At 37.0% G+C, this 18,136-nt stretch overlaps 1 long non-coding RNA gene across 1 annotated transcript in view; it reads right to left on the reverse strand.

The window, feature by feature from the left end:
- Positions 1-4,708: 4,708 nt before the first annotated feature.
- The window catches only part of LOC128313917 (uncharacterized), a 46,290-nt gene continuing 32,862 nt past the window's right edge, over positions 4,709-18,136 (reverse strand). Inside the window, exon 4 of the long non-coding RNA XR_008295022.1 lies at positions 4,709-8,402. This is a non-coding gene — a long non-coding RNA (uncharacterized LOC128313917). The remainder of the gene's footprint in view (positions 8,403-18,136) is intronic.

Consider the following 18,136-nt stretch of genomic DNA (forward strand, 5'->3'; position numbering starts at 1 on the left):
ACTTGATAAATACAAATAAAACTTAGCAAAATAAAAAAGCCATTTAAAACCAGTTTGGTTGTGTAATAAATTATTTTCATAGGGTTTATCCTCTACTCTGAATCGCATTCTTTCCAACATGTTTTGGTTTTCTTTTGCTGTTTTAATGAACTTAGTGGTTTAAAATAACAACCATGTGGCAACAGCTGGTGTCTCTCATCCAGTTGCAACCAGACTGCTGCTGAGGCTGGAATATCCAAGATTATGTTTGGTGACTTGGTGGGTTCAATTGGGAGGCTAAGGCCTCTTGTATTGTATCCCTGTGGCTCTGCATGTGGCCAACTTGAGCTTTTATTCATGGCAGGTGCATCCCAAGAGTGAGTGTCCTAGGCAACAAAGGAAGAAGCTGCAGATCTAAGGCCACACAAGTTACACAGAACCACTTCTGCTGCAGTTTTCTGTCTAAAATCTATCAGAGAACCAGCCAAAATACAAGAGAAAGAGTAAAAGATTCTGCCTCTTTTAGGACAGTGTCAAAGTCACATCAATGGAAAGAATTTATTACACACGGCATCTAAGGTATGTGCTATTTCCTGATCATCAAGTTCTATCAGCACAGTATCCTAAATATAGTAGACTAAAGTGATACCCACAAGTTGATGAAATGATCATGGTCCCTGCACACTAAAGTAGGACAGAGAACTAGAGAACTAACATAGCCCTTATGTAAGGCAATCAATTCTCTGACATTCTCTCACTTCCAGATAAAATCAAACAACTTCCTCTGTTCTGTGCATATTAGGATGAGTAAAAGACATTTGCCAGAGTGATACCTGCATGCTAGGTATTAGAAATTGTATTTATTCCGGGCACCTAGGTGGCTCAGTCAGTTAAGCGTCCAATTTGGCTTAGGTGATGATCTATGGTTCATGAGTTCAAGGCCTGGGTCAAGCTCTGTGATGACAGCTCAGAGCCTGGAGCCTGCTTCAGATTCTGTGTCTCACTTTCTCTCTCTGCCCCTCCCCTGCTCTCTCTCTCTCTCTCTCTCTCTCTTAAAAATAAATATTGGGGCACCTGGGTGGCTCAGTCAGTTAAGCATCCAACTTCAGTTCAGGTCATGATCTTCCAGTTTGTGGGTTTGAGGCCCACAACCAGCTCTGTGCTGACAGCTCCAAACCTGGAGCCTGCTTCGGACTCTGTGTCTCCCTCTCTCTCTGCTCCTGTCTCTCTCTCTCTCTCTCTCTCTCTCTCTCTCTCTCTCTCTCTCTCTCAAAAATACACATTAGAAAAAGAATTTAAAAAAATAAAAAATAAACATAAAAAAATTAAAAAATAAAAAAGAAGTTGTGGTTAGTCACCTGATAAAAAGACTGCATATAGATCCACATTTTAGATGACCCGTTCATCTTCTACCCAGACTGAATAGAAGGTTAAATGGGAATGTGGTGAGAATCACCACTCAAGCATCTTTAAAGTCTTTGATGGTGGCAATAATCACTAGAATTCCCCTAGAAATATGGTATGGATTTTGGTTTACTTTCTCGGTAGAAAAGGGCCATTCGAGGGCCTACTAATTGGCCTTCTGATTATAATAGCCATGAATGAAGAAGCAATGCCAAGATGTTGTAAATATGAAGTTCAGATCTCTTTTCATCAGATCTAGCAATTTTTCATTTCAAATATAGGGACACCATAATCAATCACCCACTGCTAAAGATCCCTCCTAGTCTAACAACTATGGTTACTGTTCTGGCCCTGCTTCCTATAATGGTAACCATAGCTATCTCATCCCTGATGGTTAAGTGCTGTCACTTGGCGTCTGCCACTTTGAGAGCCTATTATTTCCCTTAGGGAATTAGGGATCCTATTTAATTGCAGCATCTCCTAACTTCATCCCTGGGCTCAGAGGACAGCAATATTTTCTCTCCCTCACAATATTTTCTCAATGCATTAGTGAAGAGAAGGTCCTCCAGGCCTTTTTAGGACACAATTGGCGATAGGTGACTGGGTCACACATGATAAATCCATTCCAATCATTCTATCTCCTTAAGTCTTCTAACTCAATCTTCTAAAATATATCATGAGATTTCTAGCATCTCAACTGGATTTAATGCAGGCCACCATTGGACCCACGTTTCAACCAACCAAGCAAACCTTTAACCACTCCCAGATGCTTAGGCAAGCATGATGAATCCATGGTCTTTGGTAAGTATATCCACACTGATAATTTCGATCTCTTCGAAAATTAAATTCCTTCATCACTAGTCTAACACTCTCGAGATTCATTATCATATTCCATAGGTTTCTGCCAATCTAAATAAGCAAAATCTTGCACATTTTTTTTTCTATGAAAGACTTCTCCCAGGTCAGACTTTTTACTTGTGCCCTGGAATATATTGAGATCTAACTCTGTAGATCTATAGATCTAATAATACTGGCATCTAGTAGGTAGAGGTCAGGGATGCTGCTAAACATTCTACAATGCACAGAACAGCCCCTACAACAAAAACTTATTCAGTCCAAATGTTAACAGTGCTAACATTAATCAATCCTGCCCCCACATAGAGGCCACTAGCAACTTATGGCTACTGAACATTTAAAATGTGAGTAGTCTTGAGACATGTTGTAAGTGCAAAACATGATTTTGCATATGAAAAAAAATAAAATATCTTCATTTTTATAATAATCATTTGTTGAAATGATAATATTTTGGGTATGTTGAGTTAAATAAGATATATTATTAAAATTTAAATTTTGTTCTTTTTTACAGCTTTTAAGTTTGCTACTAAAAAATTAAAAATTATGTATATGGCTCACATTGTATTTCTACTGGATGGTACTGGTCTAGAGATATAAAGAAGTGATAGCAGTGAATTATGGGGAGAACCAGGTACTCTTCACAAGGTTAATTCCTCAGATGAAATAATTTCTGAATTTTCAAAGAAGACAAGACCAGCTTTATAAGATAGAGAAGGAAGACTTCTTCAGACAGCAAAGAGCTCTTTAGGGTCTATCAAGATGATAGAATTATCTAAGTACACTCTAACAGGTTATTACAATTCTCAAGATCCAACTTCTCAATCAATGTCTTAATTTTTTACCTAAAAGACCTAGTGAGTCTGTTTATTCCATTTACCTTGGAGTTCAGTCTTTGACAGCATTAATAATTGATTTGGATGTGTCATCCTAGCAACCCATAGAGATATATTTCTAAGGAAATCATAGAAGCTCTCTGGACCTCTGAGCTTGTAACATTTTTAAGCATCTTAGTGCATTATAAACAGCAAAACCACCCCTCAATCTTTGTATTCATTTCTGCCATTCCCATGAAAGACTTCCATCAGTAACTACTTAATTCCTGAAGCCTACAGGCCACTTTTAAATTCATGTATAATTTAAATTCAATAAAGTGTGCAGATATTAAGTGTTCAGAATATGAGTTTTGACAATTATACACACCATGAAGCCACTACCTAAAACAAAATCTAGAACATTTACATGAACCCAGTAAGTTTATTTGCATTTCTTTCCAGTCCATTAACCAAAACTACCTTCACCCCCATCACACATGCATACTCTAAGACAACCACTTTTTAACTTCTGCCATTAGATGTTAATTTGCTCATTCTTGATTTTCATATACATGCAATCATACAATACATATTCCTTTGCATCTGCCTCCTTTCGCTCAATACATATGTTTTTTTAGATTCATTTATGTTGTTGCCTATTTTGGTAGTTTGTTCCTTTTTATTATGAAGTAGTAGTATTCAGTTATCTGAATATATCACAATTTGTTTATCAACTCTGTTGACAGGTATTTAGTTATTTGCAGTTTGGGATTATCATGAATAAGGCTGCTATGGATATTCTTATGAAAGGTAGTTTATGAATATACACTTTCATTTTCTTATCTAGGAGTAGAATTGCTGGGTCATGGGATATATACACATGTAACTTTACAAAAAAATGCTATATCTATCTCAAAAATCACTGTACCAGCAGTGTATGAGGGGTTCAAATGCTTTAATCCTTGCCAACACTTATTATAGCCACTTTTTTTGGTTAATTTTAGCTGTTCTAGTAGGTGTGAAGTGGCATTCATTATACATTATTTGCATTTCCCTGAAACTAATGATGTTGAGCACCATTTTAATAGTTATGAACCATATGTATATGTTTTATGAAGGGTTATTTTCCCCAATTTTTTATTTGGTTGTCCTTTTATTATTGATTTGTAGGTGTTCTTTATGTTTTCTGAAAAAAATCTTTCGTGAAATATATATAATGAATATTTTCTCCCACTTTGTACCCTGACTATTCATTTTCTTAATGATACCTTTTAGTGAGCAAAAATTTTAAATTTTGATACAATCTAATATATCAACATTTTTCCTTTTATATTTTTGTGCTTTACAACTCTATTTTGTGAGTATATTATATTTTTTCTAGACCTTTTATGATTCTAAGCTTTTATATTTAAATGTATGATCCATTCTGCATCACTTTTTTATAAGGAATGAAGCAGGTGTCAAGGTTTACTTGATTTTATACAGATATCCAGTTGTTCTACCATGATTTATTTGAAAGGCTTTCTCTTCCACATTGAATTAACTTCTTGCTTTTCCTGAAAATGATTAGACCATTCATGTGTGGGTCTACTTCTGGACCTTCCATCCTATCCATCCAGTAATGGATAATCAAAACATATGCCAACATCATATTCTCTTGACTACTGTAGTTTTATTTAAGTTTTACAATTAGGTTAACTTCGTTTACCGTAAGGTAGGTTGTCCACAGGGTAAGTTAAACAAGGACTGAACAAAGTCTTGGGGAACAAAAGGCATCACTTTTACTAAAGAGAAAGTGGGTGTCTTAGTTCAGGCAGCTATGACGAAAGAACTACTAACTGGGTGGCTTAAACAACAGAAGGCTATTGCTCATGGTTGTGGAGTCAGAGAAGTCCAAGATCAAGATGCCAGCCAATTCAATTCCTGGTGACCTCCTCCTGGTTTTCAAATGGATACCTTTTTGCTGTATGTTCACATATGAGAGAGGGAGGGAGAAAGTGAGAGAGAGAAAGAGAGAAAAAGAGTGCTCTCACGTCTCTTCTTGTAAGGGCACTACTCCCAAGAGAAAAGCTCCACCTTCATGACCTTAATTACCTCTCAGAGCCCCACCTTCAAATATCATCACAATGGGGATACAAATTTGGGGAGAATATAAACATTTAGTCTATAGGAGTGGGCAACATATTACCTGTTGTTGAAAGAGGTCCTTACCAGAAACCACTGAGACAGGCAACTACTCCAGTTCTGCACTAACTAAGCCATTGTAGTTTGGGCTGGACATAAATGTGGGGTGAGGTTGATATGAGTTGTTATAATAACAGTGGCTACAGCAAGGGCTTTGAAAACAAACCAACCTATATTAATGTTTTCTAGCTACAAGTCTTGGGCAAGTTACTCTACTTCTCTAAGCTGTGTTTTTCTTAAAAAAAAAAAAAAAAAGAATAGTTCTCCCTGATAGGATTGTTGTGATGATTGTGGTCATATTTGTAGAGCACATAGCCCTGTCTCATTAAATCATAGGTGTCCCATAGGTGGTAGATATTAGTAAACAATGGTTGTTTTAAGGTGTAAAGCACATGATATAAAATCAAGAATTCTATCTCTCTTTTTTTAAGACATTTTTTAAAAACAAGTTTTAGGTTCATAGCTAAATTGAAAGGAACACTCCAAGATATGATATATATATTCCCTGTCCACACACATACATAACCTCCTCCATTATCAACATCTCTCACCAGATGGAAAATTTTTTACAATTGATGAAGCTAAATTGACACATCATTATCACCCAGAGTATACAGTTTACATTAGGATTCATTCTTGGTGTTGTATATTCTATGAGTTTGGACAAATGCATAATGACTTTATAATGCATAATTACAGTATCATAAGAGTATTCTCACTGCCCTAAAAATTTCCTGTGCTCTGCCTTTTCATCTCTCCCTTCCTGCAAATCCTTAGCAACCACTGATCTTACTGTCTCCATAGTTTTGCCTTTTCCAGCATGTCCTATAATTGAAATCATACAGTATGTGTCCTTTTCATATAGGTTTCTTTTAGTTTGTAATATGCATTTAAATTTTCTCCATGTTTTTCATGGTTTGACATCTCATTCCATTGCCTGAACGCACCATAGTTTATTTTTCCATTTACCTACTGAAGAACATCCCAGTTGCTTCCAAGTTTTGGCAATTATGAATAAAGCTGCTATAAACATCCACATAGAGGTTTTAATGTAAACATATGTTTTCAATTCCTTTAGGTAAATACCAAGGAGTGAGACTGCTAGATCTGATTATCTCTTTTCATCCAGATATTTTCCACAGAGTTTGAGGCCTCAGACATGAGTCTTTTTAAAAAAACTGTAGTAGCATAAGTGAATCTACTTTTCCTTCTCAACTATAAATGATTCCAGTAATTACCATAATTTGCAAAAATCCAGGATGTTTGACCAGTTAAATAAGGACTTTCAAATTCAGCCCAAGTTGTAGCATATGTTCAATATTTACTATCACTATAACTATTTCATGTATGGAACATTTAATATATCATATAGACAATTTTTAAATCAAAATAACTTGTTTTAATATCATACAGAAAATAACATTGCTTATCCTTATATTGTAAGCTCAGTATTCTATCCTACAGACATTATCATTTCTTTGGCTGACCAAGGGAAAATGATGCATGAGTGTGAAATTTCCTTCTTAAAATATATTATTATTTGGCTCTGATTAGGTTTTAAAAGCTTTAAGAATAAATCTAAGCAATTTAGGTCTCATGGCATAAAGATGTTATGTGGTCATAGAGAGTAGAGACACTATTTTATTATTCTTGTATTGTTTGAAAATCTATGAATATAACTAAAAGTTTATTTAAGAATTAGTTAACTATTTAAAGAACACACATAATTGCATAGCAAAGGAGAGCATCAATAACAGAAAAATGCAGCCTAGTGAATGAGAAAAGATATTTGTAAACGATATAGCCAATAAGGGGTTCGTATTCAAAATATTCAAAAAATTCAAATAATGTACAACTTGACACCAAAAACCAAACAATCTGATTTAAAAATGGGCAAAATAACGGACTAGACATATTTTTAAAGAAGACATACAGATGGCCAATAGACACATGAAGAAATGTTCAACACTACTAATCACCAGGGAAATGCAAATCAAAACCATGATGAGGTATCACCTCACACTAGTCAGAATGTCTAATATCAAAAGACGAGAAATAACATTGTTGGAAAGGATGTGGAAAAAAGAGCCCTCATACACTTTTGGTGGAAATGTAAATTGGTGCAACCACTGTGTAAAACATTACGGAAGTTTCTCAAAAAATTAAAAATGGAAACACCATATGATCCAGTAATTCTACTACTGGGCATTTACCCAGAGAAAATGAAAACACTAATTCAAAAAGAAACCTGCATCCCTATATTTATTGTAGCATTCTTTGCAATTGCCAAGATATGGAAGCAGCCCAAATGTTCATCAATAGATGAAGGTACAAAGAAGGACACACACACACACACACACACACAACGGAATATCACACAGCCATAAAAATAATGAAATCTTGCCATTGGTGACAATATGGATGGACTTAGAGAGTATTATCTTAATGAAATAAGTCAGATAGAGAAAGACAAATACCATATGATTTCACTTATGTGCAAAATCTAAAAAAACAAAACAAATAAACAAAGGCAAAACAGAATAAACTTGTGGTTGCCTGAGAGGTAGTGGGTGGGGGGATCAGTGAAATAGGTAAAGGGGATAAAATGGTTCAAATTTTCAGTTGTAAAATAAATAAGCCACAGGGATTAAAAGTACAGCATAGGGAATATAGTCAATAATATTATAATAATGTATGGTGACAGTTACAACACTTAGGAACGTTGAGTAACTTATAGAACTGTCAAATAAATATGTTGTACACCTGAAACTGACATAATATTGTATGTGAGTTATACTTCAACAATAAAACAGGAAAACAAAAACAAAAAAATAAACAACACTCTGAAAATGATGAACTCCTAGGTGTCAAATATGAAGAAAAACATTCATAAGGAAATAAAATGTGGTCCTTTGGAAACAGAAGATTAATAATGCAGGGATACAATATGAAATTGGCATAGTTAGCACATTTGGTGTAGTATACATTTTAAGAAAAACTTAAGAAAGCTGAAGGATTAGTCCTGTTGTTTGCTTTTTTAAAAATAGTTTTCTTTTAGGCCCGTTTACTTTGGATGGGCTTTTGTCAGTAGGTCTTCTTCCCCTAGTTTATTGAAGTTCAGCATGATCCTTTTGTATGGAAGAGAAAATTGCTTGGTCAAAATTCTACCTAGAAGATGAAAATAATATTAATTTTTTATCAAAATATCATATAGTCCACATATTAAACCACTTATATACATGTTTCCAAACACTGATTGGCACTTTTTAGAAATATCAATGCTATATTTTTAAGTGCCTTTATCAGTTGTAACAGTTTGGGTTGGAAGTAACAGAATACCTGACTAATGTTGGCTTAAAGAACCGGAGCATTTGTTACCTCACACAATAAGATGTCTGGAGTTAGGCACTCTCCAGATTGGAGAGTAGATTGGACAGATTGGACAGATGGAGACAGATTGGAGCTGTCACCAGTGTCATCAGAGACACAGGCTCTTTCTAAAACCTTTCAGCTCTACTACCCTTTACTTTTTGGTTGCCCTCTTCACCTTCCACCTAAGGGCCACAGAGGCTCCCTCAGCTTCTGGCACCAAAGAAGTGCCTTCTTTGGAAAGAAAGGTGGGATTTTCCTAGACATTTTTCATTTATTTCAGGGAAGAAAATATTATCTATAAACGATCTCACCATCACCATCTCCTTCTCCTCCACCTCCCTCCTGCTAGCAGACTAATCCTTAGATTACCGGCTTGAGTCAGGTCACAGAGTTGTGCCCCAATATGAGGGAGGCTTGGAAAAATGAGCCTCAGACATTTTTGACCTCCATCTTGGAAGACAGCTTCTGCCAGCAAGAAAGTGAAGGAGGCAAGCTATTGTCCAGGCAACTAATTGTGCCCATGAAGGTGCCACACACACCAGAGAAAGGACAGAGGAGTTTAATATTTATTTTCTTAAGTTTATCTGTTTTGAGAGAGAGAGGGAGAGCAAGAGAGAGAGCAGAGAAGGGGCAGAGAGAGAGAGGGAGGGAGAGAGAGAGAGAGAGAGAGAGAAAGAGAATCCTAAGCAGGCTCTGCACTATCAGCACAGAGCCCCATGCAGGGCTCGATCCCATGAACCATAAGATCATGACCTAAGCGAAAATCAAGAGTAGAGGCTTAACCAAGTGAGCCAACCAGGTGCCCCTGTATTAATATTTATTAAACTTTTATTGTGACCTAAATACAGTTTTAATCACTACATGTACTCCTTTTTTTAATGTTTATTTATTTTTGAGAGAGAGAGAAACAGAGCACGAGTGGGGGAGGGGCAAGAGAGAGGGAGACACAATATCTGAAGCAGGCTCCAGACTCTCAGCTGTCAGCACAGAGCCTGACATGGGGCTCAAACTCGTGAACTGCAAGATCATAACCTGAGCTGAAATCGGACGCTTAACTGACTGAGCCACTCAGGCGCCCCACTCCATGTACTATTTAAATTTTACAACAATTTTACAAATGTGGAAAGTGAGGCATGGCAATATTGAATAACTTACCTAAGGCCACACAGTCAGTAAAAGGCAGAGCTGGAATTTCAATCCAGTTAGTCTAAAGTCAAAGCCAAACTCTTAACCATTTAATTGCTGTTTCCACATGATCATTACAAACAGGATTAAAGGTGAATGCCAATAAAAATTTATGTAATTGAAAACAGAAGTGGCAGACATTTTTAACATATTCTTAGACTCTGGAATTTTACTATTTTACTATTTTGCTTTATCCCCTGCTTAGTAAGTAATTTACAAAGTATGACTCATTGCTATTATCTATATTATAACTCATCCAAGTGGAGATAAAACATGTATATGATATAATGACATTTAGGATAAATTATGACACTAAAAAATTCATTCCTTTATTCTTCGTTGAAAAATACAAAATGCTTCCCAAAAAGTTTCTTTTAAAAATCTGTCACTTGCTCACAACCACTGCTTTTAAAATACCCTCGGGGAGAGGGAGGTAAGATGGCAGAGCAGCCTGGAGACCCTGAGCTTGTCTTGTCCGTGAAACACAGTCAGCACCAAACCATTTTGCACACCTAGAAAACTGATCTGAGGATAAACACAATAATCTGCATAATTTGAGCCACATAGCGCAGTTAGGCAGTTACGTGCTGTGGAGAGATGAACTGGGGGAGAGAAAAGCCACAGAGGGTAGGGAGCTGTTTTTGTGGATGGAGGACAGAGGAAGGGGAAGAATGCAACACATCGGGAGAGTGCAAGAAAAACACTCCCCTAAAAGTAGCTGGAGTGAAAACACGCAGGGGACTGAACGAGAAATCTGTTCCCCAAAACCACTGACGGGAAGAAAGGAGAGGGTTTCAATACTACCAGGATTCAATAAACAGTGGAGTGCAAAATCTGAAGTTCTGGAGCTCAGTGCCTGGTGGTGCTCTGGTGAGGAATTAGGATGAATCCCCAGAGCAGGCAGCAGGGTCCATGTGCCACACGGAGAGAAGTGGTTCCCCTGCTTAGAGAGCGTTTGGTAGAGGCCATACGGCCTCCCCACAGGCAAAGGTCACAGTGGACCTGGAGAGCAGCCACGTTTGCTGGTATTGGGACAAAGACACCAGAGTGTAGTGAAACCTGGCACTGGCTATGTTGTGATTTGCCATAATCTCTGACCCTCTGCCACTGTGCGATTGCACAAGCGTTTTCTGGGGCAAGCCAGCACCCAGACATTGCTCAGCGAGACCCTCCCCCAGAGAGTGGAGGCTGGACCAAGCCACAGGGGTCCCTGAAATGCAGGATTTTGAAACATAACCCCATCTGAAATAAAACTCTGGAGGGAGGTGCTACCTGGTAGGTGGGATGGCTTAGACATGAACAGGGCAGAGGCCAGGGGTGGACAGAGGGCTGAAACAAAGGAGAGGTGCTTGATTGTGCGTCGGTGAGAGCAGAAGCTCCTGTGCCAGAAACTAGGGACCTAAGTGAAGCCATTTCCACCTCTCCCACACATGCGCACATGTGCTACCTTGATTCACCCCACTAAGCTAAGCAGCGCCCCATAGTGGAGAACGGAGCCATTACGCCAAGCCCTACTCAGCTGTGCCCTCCAAGCACTTTCCACAAGACCAGCACAAGTCCCTCCACCTGCTTAGTGTATGGACTATAGAGGGCTCCAGAGTCTCAGTTCTAGGGGAAATGATGTAACTTCATTTGGTTTTTATTTGGTTTGCTGGTTCATTTATTAGTCTGGGGTTTTTTTGGTTTGTTTTTTTGCTTCTGCTTTCGTCTAAGTTGTTTTTTTTTTTCCTTTCTTGGATACAGAAAGAAAATTTTTTGGTTTTTTATTTTAATTTTATTTTTATTAATTTTTTACTTTATTTTTAATTTTTAATTTTTTATTCTATTTAATTTTCTTTATTTCATTTTATTCTATTTTATTATATAATTTTTAAATTTTTTTTAACATTTTCTTACCCTTTTTCTTTTCTTTCCCTTTTTTCTCTATCCTATCAAGCTTCTTGCAACGAGCAGACCAAAACACACCTAGAATCTAGCTTCCTTTATTTGAGTTTTTGTTTTGTTTTTAATTTTTTTCCTCCTAAATGACAAACTGAAGCAATTCACCCCAAAAGAAAGAACAGGAAGAAAAGACAGCCAGGGGCTTAATCAATACAGATACAAGCAAGATGTCTGAACTAGAATGTAGAGCCATAATATTAAGAACACTAGCTGGGGTTGAAAAAAGCACAGAATCCTCTTCTGTGGAGATAAAAGTAAAAATCTAGCCAGGACAAAATTAAAAATGCTATAACCAAGATGCAGTTTCAAGTGGATGCCATGACAGTGAGGATGGATAAAGCAGAGCAGCCAATTGGCAATATAGAAGATAAAATTATGGAGAATAATAAAGCAGGAAAAAAGAGGGAAACAAGGCAAAAGAGTGCAATACAAGACTTAGAGAACTCAGTGACTTATTAAAAAGGAATAACATCCAAATCATAGGAGTCCCAGAATATGAAGAAAGAGAAAAAGGGCAGAAGGTTTATGTGAGCAAATTATAGCAGAAAACTTTCCTAATCTGGGGAAGGACGCAGACATCAAAATCCAAGAAGCAGAGAGAGGTCCCCTTAGATTCAACAAAAACCAACCATCACCAAGGCATATCATAGTCAAATTCACAAAATACAGAGACAAGGAAAGAATTACGAAAGCAACCAGGGGAAAAAAAGGTCCTTAACCTATAAGGATTACATTCGCAGCAGACCTATCCACAGAAACCTTGCAGGCCAGAAAGGAGTGGCAGTATATATTCAACGTGCTGAATCAGAAAAATATGCAGCAAGTATTCTTCATCCAGCAAGGCTGTCATTCAAAATAGAAAAAGAGGGCCACCTGCGTGGCTCAGTTGATTAAGCGTCCAACTTAACCTGAGGTCATGATCTTGTGGTTTGTGAGTTTGAGCCTCGTATTGGGCTCTGCCCTGACAGTTCAGAGCTTGGAGGCTGCTTCGTATTCTGTATTTCTGTCTCTTTCTGCTCCTCCCCCACTCATATTCTCTCATTCTCTCTCTCTCTCTCTCTCTCTCAAATAAAAAAAAAATAAAAAAATTTAAAAAAAAAATAGGAGAGATAGAGTTTCCCAGACAAACAAAAACTAAAGGAGTTCATGACCACTAAACCAGCCCTACAAGAAATTCTAAGGGGGACTCTTTGAGTGGAGAAAAGATGAAATAAAACAAAAAAGACCAAAAGCAATGAAGACTAGAAAGGACAAGAGAATATCACCAGAAACAACTCTACAGGCAACACAGTGGCACTAAATTCATATCTTTCAGTACTGACTCTAAATGTCAATGGACTAAACACTCCAGTATCAGAATAGATTAGAAAACAAGACCCATCTATATGCTGCTTACAAGAGACCATTTTAGACTAAAGACACCTGCAGATTGAAAGTAAAAGGATGGAGGGGCATGTGGGTGGCTCAGTCGGTTGAGCATCTGACTTCAGTTCAGGTCATGATCTCGCGGTTTGTGAGTTCGAGCCCCGCATCAGGCTCTGTGCTGACAGCTCAGAGTCTGGAGCCTGCTTCAGATTCTGTGTCTCCCTCTCTCTCTGCCCATCCCCTGCTTGTGCTCTGTCTCTCAAAAATAAATAAATAAATGTAAAAAAAACTTAAAAATAAAAAATAAAAAGGAAGTAACGGGATGGAGAACAATCTATCATGCTAATAGTCGTCAAAAGAAAGCTGGAGTAGCTGTACTTATATCAGACAAACTATATTTTAAAATAAAGACTGTAACAAGAGATGAAGAGCATTATATCATAATTAAGTGTCTATCCACCAAGAAGCTCTAACAATTATAAATATTTATGCCCCAAACATGAGAGTATACAATTATATAAATAAGTTCACCACAAACATACAGAAACTCATTGATAATAACACCATAAGAGTAGTGGACTTCGACACTCCACTTACAGAAATGGACAGATCATCTAAGCAGAAAATCAACAAGGAAATAATGGCTTTGAATGACACACTGGACTAGATGGACTAAACAGATATATTCAGAACATTTCATCCTAAAGCACAATACACATTCTTCACAAGTGCATGTGGAATATTCTCCAGAATAGATCACATGCTGGGACACAAATCAGCCCTCAACAAATACAAAAAGATTGAGATCATGCTTTGCATATCTTCACACCACAATGCTATGAAACTCAAAATCAACCACAAGAAAAAATTTGGAAACACCATGAATACTTGGAGATTAAAGAACACCCTATTAAAGAATGAATGGGTTAACCAAGAAATTAAACAGGAAATTAAAAAGAACATGGAAACCAATGAAAATGAAAACATGGCAACCCAAAACCTCTGGGATGAAGCAAAGGCAATCATAAGAGGGAAGTAAATAGCAATCCAGGCTTTCCTAAAGAAGAAAGAAAGGTCTCAAATATACAACCTGATCTTACCCTAAAAGAGCTGGGGAAAATAAAACCTAAAACTAAAACTAAAACTAAAGCCAAAAACTAGCAGAAGAAGGTAAATAATAAGATTAGGACAGAAATCAATGATATCGAAACTGAACAGTAGAACAGATCAATGAAACCAGGAGCTGACTCTTTGAAAGAATTAACAAAATTGATAAACCCCTAGCCAGATTGATCAAAAAGAAAAGGACCCAAATAAATAAAATCAAGAATGAAAGAGATACCAATACCGCAGAAATACAAACAATAATAAGAGAATATTATGAGCAATTATATGCCAATAAATTGTGCAATCTGGAATAAATGGTCAAATTCCAAGAAACACATAAACTACTAAAACTGAAACAGGAAGAAATATGAAATTTGAACAGACCCATAGCCAGTGAAGAAATTGAATCAGTAATCAAAAACCTCCCAGCAGGAGTCCAGGGCCAGATGGCTCTCCAGGGGGAATTCTACCAAACATTTAGAGAAGAGTTAACACCTATTCTTTTGAAGATGATCCAAAAAATAGAAGTAGAAGGAAAACTTCCAAACTCATTTTGCAAGGTTAGCATTATCTTGACTCCAAAACCAGGCAAAGACCCTACTAAAAAGGACAACTACAGACCAATTTCACTGATGAACATGGATGCAAAAATTCTCGACGAGATACTAGCAAACCGGACCCAACAATACATTAAAAGAATTATTCACCATGATCAAGTAGGATTTATTCCTGGGATGCAGGGCTGGTTCAATATCTGCAAATCAATCAATGTGATACATCACATTACTAAAAGAAAGGGTAAGAACCACGTGATCCTCTCAGTAGATGCAGAGAAAGCACTTGACAAAACACAGCATCTTTTCTTGTTAAAAATCCTCAAGAAAGTAGGGATAGAAGGATCATACCTTAAGATCATAAAAGCCATCTTTCATAAAAGATATGATAGAGAAAAGATATGAAAGATCCACCGGTAATATCATCCTCAATGGGGAAAAATTGAGAGCTTTCCCCCTAAGGTCAGGAACATGACAAGTATGTCCACTCTCACCACTGTTTTTCAACATAGTGTTGGAAGTCCTAGCCTCAGCAATCAGACAACACAAAGAAATAAAAGGCATCCAAATCAGCCAGGAGGAAGTCAAACTTTCACTCTTCACAGATGACATGATACTCTATGTGGAAAACCCAAAAGGCTCCACCAAAAAAGTGCTAGAATTGATCCATGAATTCAGCAAAGTCACAGGATATAAAATCAATATACAGAAATCAGTTGCATTTCTATACACCAGTACTGAGGCAGGAGAAAGAGAAATCAAGAAACTGATCCCATTTACAATTGCACCAAAACCCACAAAATACCTAGGAATAAACCTAACTAAAGAGACGAAAAATCTATATACTTGTAAACTATCGAAAGCTTATGAAAGAAACTGAAGAAGACACAAAGAAATGGAAAAATATTCCATGCTCATGGATTGGAAGAATAAATATCGTTAAAATGTCGACACTACCCAAAACAATCTACATATTCAATGCAATCCCTACCAAAATAACACCAGCAGTATTCACAGAGCTAGAACAAATAATCCTAAAATGTGTATGGAATCAGAAAAGACCCTGAATAGTTAAAGAAATCCTGAAAAAGAAAACCAAAGCGGAAGGCATCACAATTCTGGACTTCAAGCTGTATTACAAAGCTGTAATCATCAAGACAGTATGGTACTGGCACAAAAACAGACACAGAGATCAGTGGAACAGCATAGAGAACCCAGAAATGGACCCACAAACATATGGCCAACCAATCTTTGACAAAGAAGGAAAGATTATCTAATGGAATAAAGACACTCTCTTCAGTAAATGATGTTGAGAAAACTGGATAGCCCCATGCAGAAGAATGAACTTAGACCACTTTCTTACACCATACATGAAAATAAACTCAAAATGGATGAAAGACCTAAATGTAAGAGAGGAAGCCACCAAAATCCTAGAAGAGAAAACAGGCAACAACTTCTTTGACTTTGGCCACAGCAACTTCTTTCTTGACATGTCTCCAGAGGCAAGGGAAACAAAAACAAAAATGAACTATTGGGACCTCATCAAGATAAAAAGCTTCTGCACTGCAGAGGAAACTATCAGCAAAACTAAAAGGCAACCCACGGAATGGGAAAAGATATTTGCAAATGACACATTAGATAAAGGGTTAGTATCCAAAATCTATACAGAATTTATCAAACTTAAGACCCATGAGACAAATAATCCAGTGAAGAAATGGGCAAAAGACACGAACAGACATTTTTCCAAAGAAGACATCCAGATGGCTAACAGACACATGACAAAATGCTCAAAATCACTCATCATCAGGGAAATGCAAACAAAACCACACTGAGATATCTATCACTGCACACCTGTCAGAATGGCTAAAATTAACAACTCAGGCAACAACAGATGTTGGCGAGGACATGGAGAAAGAGGAACCCTTTTGCACCGCTGGTGGGAGTATAAACTGGTGCAGACACTCTTGAAAACAGTACGGAGTTTCCTCCAAAAATTAAAAACAGAACTACCCTATGACCCAGCAATTGCACTACTAGGTATTTGCCCAAGGGATACAGGTGTGCTGTTTCAAAAGGGCACATGCACCCCAATGTTTATAGCAGCACTATCAACAATAGCCAAAGTATGGAAAGAGCCCAATTTCCATCAACTGATGAATGGATAAAGAAGATGTATACATATACACATATATACATACAATGGAATATTACTCAGCAATCAAGAAGAATGCAACAATGTGGATGAAACTAGAGTGTATTATGCTAAGTGAAATAAGACAAATATATGATTTCACTCAGATGTGGAATTTAATATACAAAACAGATGAATATAAGGGAAGGGAACCAAAATAATAAAAAACAGAGAGGGAGACAAACCATAAGAGACTCTTAAATACAGAGAACACCCTTACTGGAAGGGTATTGGGCTAAATGGGCAAGTGGCATTAAGGAGGACACTTATTAGGATGAGCACTGGGTGTTATATGTAAGTGATGAATCACTAAATTATTTTCCTGAAATCGTTATTACACTATATTGTAACTAACTTGGATTTAAATTTAAAATAAAATAAAATACTCTTAATATTTTTATATTGTGAACATCTGATCTTAGCTAAAAGATCATCCATTGTACATTTTTAGTTTGTAAGATGACTCTATTTCTAGTAGCCAATTATATTAAATTTATGTTTAATTATATTAAGGAACTGATAGATTTTTCCTTTTTCCTAGTTACGTGCCTCTAAAGAGACCCTACTGAAAAAAATTCCTATTACTTTCTAATGGAGAAAAAAAATAAAAACAGCTGTGTAGTGAAAGACATACACTGTACTAACCATGTTTTCAAGTTTCTCCCTATTTTTTTTTGTAGGAGAATAGAAAAAGGCAGAAGAGAAAATACTCATATGGGAGACACAAAAAGAATTGATGAGTAGTAACTGAAAAGAAAGGAAATCCAAGATGATCTCAGTTTAAGCAGAGCATTTATTGGAATTTTCAAGCAAGCCACAGTCAAATGTGGAGGTTATTCAGGAAAACTGGGATCAAAGTAAGGGGCTAGGTACTGCAGATAGGGGAAGAACTCGGAGACCATAGCTATGCCCAAGCTAGTCAAATGGAAAATAGCAACTTTAGGGAATAGAAGTGACATATCACAAGAAAAAGAATGTTAGCAGAATAAATACTTTAACATCTAATTTAGAGGAGAAGAAATAGAAATGAGTTGAAGTGGCTTTTGAAGCCATTCAGGAAGATCAGTGACTAAGCCAGAAGAGTCTTTAAGAACCCTCCTTGGCCAGAATCCCTCCTGGGGAGCACACTTTGTAACCTTCTGAGGTTGAAAGGGATCCCTTCTAGCCCTCCCAGGCTGCCTGGTTTC

Source organism: Acinonyx jubatus, chromosome C1, assembly GCF_027475565.1.
Source record: "Acinonyx jubatus isolate Ajub_Pintada_27869175 chromosome C1, VMU_Ajub_asm_v1.0, whole genome shotgun sequence".
In the NCBI taxonomy this organism is placed as follows: Eukaryota; Metazoa; Chordata; class Mammalia; order Carnivora; family Felidae; genus Acinonyx; species Acinonyx jubatus.